This window comes from Grammomys surdaster, unplaced genomic scaffold (genome assembly GCF_004785775.1).
Source record: "Grammomys surdaster isolate TR1022 unplaced genomic scaffold, NIH_TR_1.0 192, whole genome shotgun sequence".
In the NCBI taxonomy this organism is placed as follows: Eukaryota; Metazoa; Chordata; class Mammalia; order Rodentia; family Muridae; genus Grammomys; species Grammomys surdaster.
In genome coordinates, this window is record NW_021604637.1 from 2462086 (window position 1) to 2473189 (window position 11104).

At 48.2% G+C, this 11104-nt stretch overlaps 1 pseudogene; it reads right to left on the bottom strand.

The window, feature by feature from the left end:
* Positions 1-5330: 5330 nt before the first annotated feature.
* Positions 5331-10030, bottom strand: LOC114622875 (annotated as a pseudogene).
* Positions 10031-11104: the final 1074 nt, after the last annotated feature.

Sequence of the window (11104 nt, forward strand, 5' to 3'; positions counted from 1 at the left end):
CGGAACTCAGAACTTTGTGCATCATAGGCACTTTGTGCATACTAGTTCTACCACCGAGTTACACTCGGGGACCCCATGCTCATATTTCTAATTGTAACTCTCCAGCGTCTCCATAAATGGTGATTAAATGAGGCAAGACCAAGGGCAAGTCAGTGCTCTCTTGTAAAGAAAGATAAGGAAGAATTTGTTCTCCAAAGACGATGCTCAGGGCTCTTGAAAACAATTTGTTCTAAACCACGGCCAACATGATCCAGACCAAGAACCATTTTTACCACTTTCCATCTTAGAGGGCTAGTGGCCTCTGGCTAAGAAGTCCCTGGGTTGGTGGAGATAGTCTGGCTGCTCCCTGGTAGGACTCACCAGGCAGTTTATAGCACAACTTGGAACCAGCAGTGGTAGTAGGATGACTACAACTGCCTGTCTCTGCTGATACAAATTCTATTTGGATACAATGTTTCAAAAATACCTACACTACCATTACACACTAAGGATGGGAGTTGGATGAATATAAAAACACCAATTGGGCAGCTCATTAACTAATTACAGAGCATGCAACCATATCCTTCTGCAAGGCAGGGCAATGGGGATGACTTAGAGGACTGAGCTCAAGTGTCAGAGGGCTCGTGGTGTGCTCTAGCTTCAGACACCAGGAGTTGACAGTCTTGATTGACAAAGAGACTCTCCCTCCTTTGCTGTTTGTAGCATCCAGGGAGAGATGCTACAAGGAACCCATAAATACTTCCATGTAATGATCACATGGCATGAAAAAAAGCCTACATCTTCCCTAGTGAGTCTCTGTATTTATAACTTGATACAGAATCTCAGAAAGCCAGGACAGGATGAGTAGGTGGCTGGTCACCTGTTTAGCATGAGTCTCTTATTTTTGTTGTTGTGTGAGGGGTTGAGCACTGTACTGAAGAAATAAATACTTACCAGGAACAGAAGGGATGGTTGCCTGGGGAACATCTGCTGGGGAGGCAATAACTTCCCATTCACGGGATTATAATGGCCACCCCATCCATCAGCCTGATTGCTCAGATGGTATCCTGAGATCTTAAAAAGTGTTTTGGTGGCTGGAGAGATGGCTCAGAAGTTTAGAGCATTTGCTGCTTGTTGTGGATGGGCCTGGTGCTGTTTGTATTTTAATGCTAATTCTGCTCTCCTGGGAGGGGCTGTGTACTTAGGTGACATTTTGTGAACCAATCCCCTAATGAATAAAGAAGCCAATCACTGGTCTAGGAGGAGGCAGGACTTCCTGGAGGAGGAGAAGAAGAGGAAGAAGAAGAAGAGGAAGAGAAAGAGGAAGAGGAGGAGAGGTTAGAGGCGGTACAACCGGGATAGTGCTAGAACAAGATGTAGCAACTAGAGTCTCGCCACTGGAGGATTTTGATTTAATATGGCTTACAAGATTAGCATTCTAGTTGTTGCACCCAGAGATTGAGTTACCATTGTTTCTGAACTAAGTTTGTGTGGTGTTTTTCTTCTCGAAGTGACTCAACTGAGTTCAAGAGAGAAAGGTACAGCAGCAAAGCATGGGTTTGCCAGATGTGTACCACAACGGCATGGGGGATTTGAAGCACGGGGCTGGTGTGGTAGTGACCTGCCAGAGGGAACTTAGCAAGTTGACTGGAGAGATTTTGGAGCTCTAGTGCTGTGTGGCCTGCTAGTGCTGGGCATAGCTCGAGAACCATGCAGATCATTTTTAATACTTACCTCAACAGCTGCTCATGCAGAGGACACAAATTCAGTTTCCAACCTTCACATGACAGCTTGCAACCATCAATAATTCTAGTTCCAAAGGAACAGGCATTCTTTCTGTCTCCACACCAAGCTCACATATGCTGTACATACATACATACATACATACATACATACATACATACATGGAGACAAATACTCATACATATAAAATTAACTAATTAGTTAGTTTAAAAATGTTTAGGGTTGTAAAAATGTTTGCTAAGCATGTAGGAGGCCTGTATGCATAAATTTCTTACAACCTACTTTAATAAGGGTTCAACCTCTCCTCTAGCCCACCTCCAAGCAGAGGTAGTGGAGGAGAAAAGTTATTAGGATATGGGGCAAGTGGATCTGTTAGCAATAGTTCTTTGAGGGTGAGCGCCATCTTCATTGGCAGCACTTCAGTCTAGGCAGGAGACAGCACACATGAACTGGCAGCTACTGACAAGCCCTTTTGGCAGTCCAACACCAGGTATGAACCAGCAGCTGTAGTTCAATCCTGAAGGATGCTTGGCTCACCAACCAGCCTGAGGTGAGGCCGTGGAAGTGGCAAGCTGCTGCAGGAACTTCACGAGCAGTTCTTGGGCAAGCTTCTCTCAATGGTGGTGTTGTAAGACCCTCAGAGTGAGGACCCTACTGCTCAACTGGCAACGAGATTTCACCCCAAATCACTCACGAGAAACAAGTCTTGATGCAAACAGCAAGAGGATTTATTCAAACCAGTGTGCTGGGGCTTCACTCGTATTCCACGCAGGGGTAGAGGAGATCGGCCCCAAGCAGTAAAAACTTCAGCTTTTATAGGGTAAAAACACAACCAAGGGGGTAGGGAAACACAGCATTCTCATTGGCTCTCTTAAAATTGGCACTCACTATCTTAGCATAAGATCAGGTTCAGGGTCAGGGACTCACACGTTCTCTATACCTGTTTTTCTTAGAACTGCTTATCTGGACCATACCTATTTTTCTTAGAACTGTTTACCTGGACCATACCTGTTTTTCTTACTCCAACTGGGCCAGAGGGCCCCAAGCTGAGTTTTCAGGGCCTAGTTAAAATTTTCCATCCTTTCATTCCCCACTTTTTCTTTTTCTGGGTTCTAGTCCTAGAACATTAATTTGCAATATCATCATTTTCATCTGTGAGCCCCTGCCAATGTAAAGACTGGTATGGCTGTCTAAGCATTAAAATCTGCACAGCACTAACTCTTTCTCTAACAAAAGTAACTAATCTATTTAAAATGCATGGTCCAAGGATTAAAAGCAGTAGCAAAATTAGTAACGGTCCCATGAGGGACGACATCTAGGTGGTCAGCCAAGGAGATCTACTAAACCAGCTTTCAAACCATCCCTGTTGTGCCTCTCGGTCTCTCTGTCTTTTATCTAATCTTTCTCTTAGCTTACTCATGGAGTCTTTAATTACTCCAGAATGATCAACATAAAAGCAACATTCTTCTCTAAGGGCCTCACAAAGCCCTCCATCTTTAAGGAATAACAAATCTAATCCTCTTCTATTCTGTAACACTACTTCAGACAGGGAGGTTAATGACTCTTAATTGGGATATAGACTGTTCTATGGCTTTAAGATCTTTGTCCATGGCTTCCCTCAATTCAGTAAAATAATGGGGGGCCTGGATTAAGGCAGCCTTCCCAGTGCCAACTCCAGCCACCACTTCCACTCCCAAGAGTACAGCGAGGGTCAAAGACACAGGCTCTCTCCTGTAGCATCTAGGGCGTAATTTGAACTCATCTACAAAAGAATCTTCAGGGTGGTACAAGATTCTGGGCACTAGCTGTACAAGCACACAATAATCTTTGGTGCTGTTAAAGATTGTGGTGGATACACAAGGGGTTAACCTGGTATTGCATGCCCACCATTTATCGGTTTCTGGAACTAAATACCTGGTCTCAGAAGTCTGGGGGCTCTTTAGGATCTCATTGCAAAGATGTTTAAGTGTAGGCGGGAGACTCCCTAGACAGATTCCTTTTCCTGAAACTTCAGTCAGGGTTAATCTGTTTCCTGAAGTCCAGCTACAAGACTCATGACTGGTGGTGTTATTAAATCCGCCTGACAAGGCTATACTCTCATAATAAGGCGGCCCCGAAGACAGGCACAACCAAGATGAATTGGTTAAATTGGGATTTGAAATATTCAGCACTGAAAAGGCCCCTTGAATAAGGTTGAGGAGTCTTTTCCCTGTGCTACTGGCAGGCAGGTCCATGGCAGTAGAGGCTATTGTCAGACTAGTGTGATTTACCAGGGCTTGGGTAACCTCAGGGCCTGCGGGAGCAGGCTGTGCTGCAGGTGGAGCAGGTGGTGGTGCTGGAGCTGGGGGACCCTGCTCTGGGAGCACCTTATTGGGTCCCACGGATTGCCCGAGGGCACTCTCAATCTTCTGATAGAGGCTTAGCAGAATGCCATCATCATAACCTTCTTTATATAGTCTAAAACCCCAACATTTAGGTCTCCCTCACTCTGCTTGCTTCCCTTTTTCTGTGAAGGTTATATTAAGGGTGGGGAACTGAGGTTTTCTAGCATTACAGTTATAATAAAAGTCACCTGTGTGGTCAGATGGCCCCTCATACTTAAGCAAAGAGACTTGAATGTAATCATCTCTCATCACAGGCCACCAAATGTGGCCCGATCTCTCACACCCCCATTTGGCACAATAGTAAGAATCAGCTCCCCCACATCCCCTTCTCAGGGCACTCTTGGCAGGACAGACAAGTGGGCTCTAAGAGTCTGGGCCCACTTCTGACATGTAAAGATTTTTTTTCTCCTGACACATATATAGAGGGGAACCAACTCCCTAGGGGCTGTACTGTGGTGTTACTATATAGTACCTGTTCATATCCATCTTGAAGTACCCAGGTAAGCTAATAAGGCTGGTGGTGGTTAGGACCTGGCTTCTGTCCCGTCTCCCCTCCCCCCTGCACAATTTTAAGCTTAAGAGGGTTATCAGTACGTTTCACCCCCCCAGTCCTTAGTCTCTGAAATGTGGGCCTTCTTGACATGGGAGGCATAAATCCAGCTAGGGATCCCTTCCATCTTAACAGCCTTAGGAGTCATTAGCAGCACCAGGTATGGTCCCTTCCACCGAGGTTCTAAGTTCCCCGACCGGTGGTGGGGATGGATCTACACAGGATCACCAACCCGGAACTGGTGAGGGATCAGTGTGTCTCCAGCAGCGTAAGCGTCTTTCAGCTGATTCCATGCCTGCTGACCGACTAACTCTAGGGCTTTAAGTCTGGCATACAAGGGCTGAGAAGAAACAACATCAGGGTCATGTACCTCCCCAGCCTCCACCAAGGGTGGTGGACCACCACAAAGTAATTCAAAAGGAGTCAGCCCAAATTTTCCAGGGGTGTTCCAAACTCCGAACAGGGAGAAGGGAAGGAGAGTTATCCAGTCCCCCATGCTGGTCTCTAAGGCTAATTTGGTCAAGGTCTCCTTTAATGTTCTATTCATTCTTTCTACCTGTCCTGAGCTCTGGGGTCTGTAAACACAAAGTAATTTCCAATTAAACCCCATAAACTTGGCCAGACCCTGACTTATCTGGGCAACAAATGCAGGTACATTGTCTGAACCTATTACCTTAGGAATACCAAATCGAGGATAGATTTCTTCCAGGATTTTCTTGGCCACCATGGTGGCCATCTCCATCTTTGTGAGGAAGGCTTCCACCCATCCTGTGAAGGTATCTATAAAAACTAAAAGGTATTTATTGCTGTACCTGGCTGGTTTAACTTCAGTGAAATCTACTTCCCAGTAGGCCCCTGGCCTATCTCCTCTGAGCCTTCTTCCAGGTGGAAGTCTTGAAGATCCTGCATTTGTCAACTGGCAGGGTACACACTGTTTCACAACTGCCTCAACAATTCTTGATAGCCTTAGGATGTGACAGGGAGAAGAGTCTATGATCTTCCTAAGATGTTTGGTGCCAAGGTAAGTTGATGGAGCTGTTGCACATACTCAATGGCTTCCTTTTGTGGTAGGATGTTTTTCTCATCTCCAGTCTCTCTCACCCTGTAGGGGGATTCTTTAGTAAATCCAAGTCGGTCCATTTCCTGCTTATCTCCATGGGAATAAACAAAGTCAGTAGCACATAGTCCAATCCCACAGTCAGTTAGGGGAAGAATCCTTGCTCCTTGGGCAGCCCTCTTGGCCACGAGGTCCGCCATCTGGTTCCCTGTTGCAACTGCATCCTTAGTTTTCTGGTGTCCAGGGCGGTGTATGATAGCAACCTTCTTAGGGAGGTGAATGGCCTCTAGGAGACTTAAAATTTCTTCTTTGTTCTTAATGTCCTTCCCAGCCAATGTAAGTAGCCTTCTCTGCCGGTAGATGGCACTGTGCACATTGGCAGTTGCAAAAGCATATCGACTGTCTGTGTAAACGTTCACTGTCCTCCCCTCTCATTTCCTCTGCTAAGCACAGGGCTTGGATGAGAGCTATCAATTCTGCTTTCTGAGCCAAGGTTCCCTCAGGCAGCCCACTCGCCCATATGGTATGTTCTCCATCTACCACCGCTGCTCCTGCCATCCTCGTACCTTCTACCATGAAGCTGCTCCCGTCAGTGTACCAAGTGAGGCCATTTGGCCATGGTCTGTCCTGGAGGTCCTTCCTGACCCCAGTTTCTTCAGCCAGAATATCAGCACAGTTACGTATCACAGTTTCATCGGTACTTTCAGGGAGCAGAGTGGCTGGGTTAAGGTCGGCTGGCAGGGCAAACGTGATCCTCTCAGTCAATAATAGGCTCTGGTAGTGAGTCATGTGAGCATTGGTCAACCAGCGATTTGGGGGCTGCCTAATAACACTCTGCAGGGCATGGGGTGCAATGATGGTTATTTGCTGGCCCATGGTAAGCTTATCAGCATCCTTGACCAGTAGGGCCACCCAGGCAATGGATCACAAGCAAGTGGGCCATCTGCTGGCCACAGGGTCAAGCTTCATTGAAAGACAGGCAACTGGCTTTTTCCAAGGCCCTAATGGCTGGGTCAGCACTCCTCAGGCCACTCCCGCCATTTCATCCACATATAGCATAAAAGGCTTCGAGACATCTGGCAAGGCCAACTCGGGGGCTGAAAACGGGGCATGCTTGATGTTATCAAATGCCTCTTGGTGAATTTCTTCCAATTGAACTTGACCCCTTCTTTTGTCAGTGGGTAGAGGGGAGCTGCCAGAGTGGCAAACTGCGGGATCCAGAGTCTGCAAAATCCAGCTGTATCCCAAAATTCCTGCACTTGTCTCAGGCTTTTTGGGGGTGGAGATTTGAGTCACTGTCTTTTTTCTGTCTTCTGTCAGCCATCTTCCCCTCCCCCACCTTTTAAACTGTAGCCCAGGTACATTACCTCCTCCTTGCAGATTTGAGCTTTTCTTGCCGAAGCCCAATATCCCAACCTAGCTAATTCGGTCAGGAGCTTCTGGGTGCCTTGCAGGCACTCCTTTTGGCTAGATCCTGCCAATAATAGGTCATCAACATATTGGAGGAGAGTGACCTGGGGATTCTCAGCCCGGAATGGAGCCAGATCTCGGTGCAATGTTTCATCAAACAAAGTGGGGGAATTCTTAAATCCCTGAGGCAACTTGGTCCAGGTGAGCTGACTGGTCTTTCCAGTTTCTGGGTCTCTCTACTTAAAGGCGAAAAGTAGTTGACTGTTAGGATGTAGCCTTAGACAGAAAAATGCATCCTTCAAGTCCAATACTGTATACAATACCTGCTCTGGAATGAGAGAGCTCAACAGGTTATAGGGATTTGGGACCATAGGGTGAATGTCTTGCACCCTCTTGTTTACATCCCTCAGATCTTGCACTGGCCGGAAGTCCCCTGTTCCTGGTTTTTGTACTGGCAACAAAGGGGTGTTTCAGGGGCAACAGCATAGCACCAGAATGTCTAGCTGCAGTAGTCTCTGAATGTGGGGCCCGATTCCTGCCTTGACTTCCAGGCTCATAGGAAATTGTCTCAGAGCTATGAGTTTTGAGCTGGCTTTTAATTCTATTATTTGGGGGAGGGGACTTGATGGGCAAGTCCCATCCCAGCAGTCTCAGCCCGTGCTTCAGGGAACTCTGCCAACCAGTTCTCTGTATCCAAGCTGGGGCTCAGCCAGGCAGTGGTGGTGCACGCCTTTAATCCCAGCACTTGGGAGGTAGAGGCAGGTGGATTTCTGAGTTCAAGGCCAGCCTGGTCTACAGAGTGAGCAGGACAGCCCGGGCTATACAGAGAAACCCTGTCTCGAGAAACAAAAAAAAAAAAAAAAAAAAAGCAAGTCCCACCAAGCTGAGGCTCTTGCTTGTATAAAGCCTGTATTCATCATCTAGGCTCAAAGTGAATACCATAAGGGTCCACCCAGAATCAGTTAATACTGGTCCACTTGGTTTAAAGAAAATTTGTGCACCCATTTTAGTGAGAAGGTCTCTCCCCAACAATGGGGCAGGGCATTCAGGTATCCTTAAAAATGAGTGGGTTATCCATCCCACTCCCAGATCTACTGTTCTTTGGGTAGTCCATGAGTACTGCTGCTGCCCTGTTGCCCCCCAGCACACAAGACTTTTTGCTTTCTACCTTTCCTAGTGGTTGTAGTAAAACAGAATGTTGTGCTCCAGTGTCAACCAGAAAATATACTGGTTGCCCCTCCACTCTTAAGGTTACCCTAGGCTCAGGGTGGGGATCAGAGCCCCATAGGTCCTAGTCTTTATCTTCCAGGGCCAGGACCTTGGGGGTCCTGCCCCTCTTCTTCGGGCATTCTTTAGCCCAGTGTCCCTTTTCCCTGAAGTAGGTGCATTGGTCTTTTTCAAGGGGTCCTCTAGGTGAAGGTCTAGGAAGTCCTCTGTTGCTCAGGTTCTTTGACTGTATAAATCTGTCTCTTACTTGTCCTCTATCTCTCTCTCCTACTACTGCGGCCAAGATTCTGGTCAGATTCTTCTCTTGTTTCCTATCTCTTCTATCTTCTCTCTCCCCTCTCTCTTTTTCATTTCTCTGATCTTTTTCTTCCTCTGTTTCTCTTTTATGGTACACCTTGTCTGCCTCCTTAACTAAATCTTGCAGGGTATAATCCTGCAACCCCTCAGTCCTCTGTAACTTTTTCCTAATATCACTTGCTGCCTGCCTAATAAACACTAAGGCCACCGAGGCTTTCTGCCCTTCTGAGGTCAGGTCAAAAGGGGTATATCTCCTAAATGCCTCCATGAGGCACTCCAGAAAAACTGATGGCGGCTCTGTAGCTCCCTGTATAACCTCTCTTACCTTTGTCAAATTGGTTGGGTCACTGAGCAGCCCCACAGAGACCTTCCACTAGAGCCCGGTGGTAGGTGGCCAACGTCTCCCTACCTGCAGCCATGTTGAAGTCCCAAGCAGGTCATGTCAGGGAAAAATCCAGCTTCTATCAGGTTTTGAAGCTGAGTGGGCAGTCCATCAGCCTCTGGGACGTTTTTCCTAGCCTCCAACAGGATTCTCTCCCACTCCTCAGGAGTAAAGAGGGTCTGGAGCAGTTGTTGGCAGTCATCTCAGGTGGGTTGATGGGAAAACATAAGAGACTCAATCAACCCTGTGAGTTTAGTGGGCTCGTCTGAAAAAGAGGAGTGGTTAGTTTTCCAATTGTATAAGTCTGAAGATGAAAAAGACCAATACTGTAAAGGCTGCAAGCCTTGGCCAGCCAGAATCGGTGGGCCAAAGGTGCACAGAGGTAAAGTGACCACTGGGTCAGGAACATCTGGAGAGGCCCCCCTCCGGCTCCTGGTTCCAGCAGCTGGCCCCCCACCTATGGCTCCCTCTGGGGGTGCAGAGGCACCTGCTCCACCAGTCGGTGTGGCAGGTGTCGGGGGTAGGATCTCCGGCTAGTCCAGAGGTTCCTCAATGTCGGGATAGATATGATTACTGGAAACTGGGATCAGGCTCCGGTTCTCCTTCTTGGCTTCTCCCCAATCATTCTTCTCCTCTTTTCAAGGGGACTCTTCCTTTAGAGCCAAGACTCGGGTACTTGGCTTCCTGGGCTTTCTTACCCAGGGCTTGACCCACAGTGGAGGGTATTTCACCAAATCCTGCCAGACAGTGATGTAGGGTTGTTGGTCCAGGTGAGACCCCGGACCTTCCTGAAAAACAATGCCTTTCACAGCTATTATTACTTATAAGTTAAATGTTCCTTCTGGGGGCCAATCAACATCAAAAATGAGCCACTCAGAGGTGCAGAAAATCTGCCATAGTCTCTTCCTAACCTCTACAGATAGATTGTGGGATCTAGTCCTAACTTCAGTCCAATGGTCAAGAGTCAAGCTAAGTGGTGTCGTCACGGTCTGTCCCATCATCATGTACAAGACAGTACACGAAAACACCAAACAGCAAACAGAAACCAAAGAACCAGAAGGCACCAGCCGCACCAAGTGTGCCACAGACACGAGAAAGATTCAGACAGACGATGCTTGTGGGGCTTCTCTCTCAGAAGCAAAACACAGTCCTTATTCCTCAGATAGGAAGCCACCAGGTCTGCCTCACTTCATAGGGTGTCCCTGTGGGGCAGTGGGCTATGAGAAAGCCAGAAAGCTTGGTAGAAATCTTTGAAGCCCTGGAGACCTCAGCCTGAAAAGGGTCAGCAGGACGGGAGGTTGCTTCAGATTTCCCAGGCCATATGGCCCTCTTAGCTTCCGCTTCCCACAAAGAGACCAGTGGCCCTTATCACATAGGATAACACCTCCATGCAAATAAGGCATCCCCAAGCCCTCAAGCCAAACCAATAGGGGTTACCTGTTCTTCCCCCCGAAACTGTATATATAACCCCAGAGCTAAAAGTAAACGACTACTGCTGTGTGGTGTAAGATCTCCTGCTGTCGGAGTGCTTTCGTGATCCCTTGCCAGTCGTGCATTTCAAAGGACAACTCTCCTCCCTCCTCTCTTCTCAGCGGGAAGAGTGAACTGAGAAAGCTGAAACACTTTTCTTCCGTGGGCTCTCACAAGCTACTCCTGGAAAGAGAGAACTAAAAGAGCTGATAACACTCTCTCGCTTTTGGAGACTGGGACAGAGGTCCCGCTCCGCACGACTGGAAGGCGTGCTCGTGCTGTGCCCTGGTTCACAGCTGCACTCTCCTTCATCGCCACTGCCGCCAGCCCCGCCTCTGGGGTTTTCGGGTTTACCAGAGGCTGCCGTGGAGCACGAGCCCCGCCGTCCCGCCGGCTTGGCCGGCGCCTTCCACGCCCCCAACCCCAGAGTCTGTCCGCCCACCCCCACGGGCCTGGCCTGGAGCGGACACCAGCCGCCACCCCAGTACCCTGCAGCGGTTCCATCAGCCGCTCTTCCGGGTCTTATTGCACATGCCAGCCTGCGATCCCTAGGTGGGAGCAGTGCCCAACATGTCCCCCAGGGCGGCAGCCTGTAGTCCTCCAGC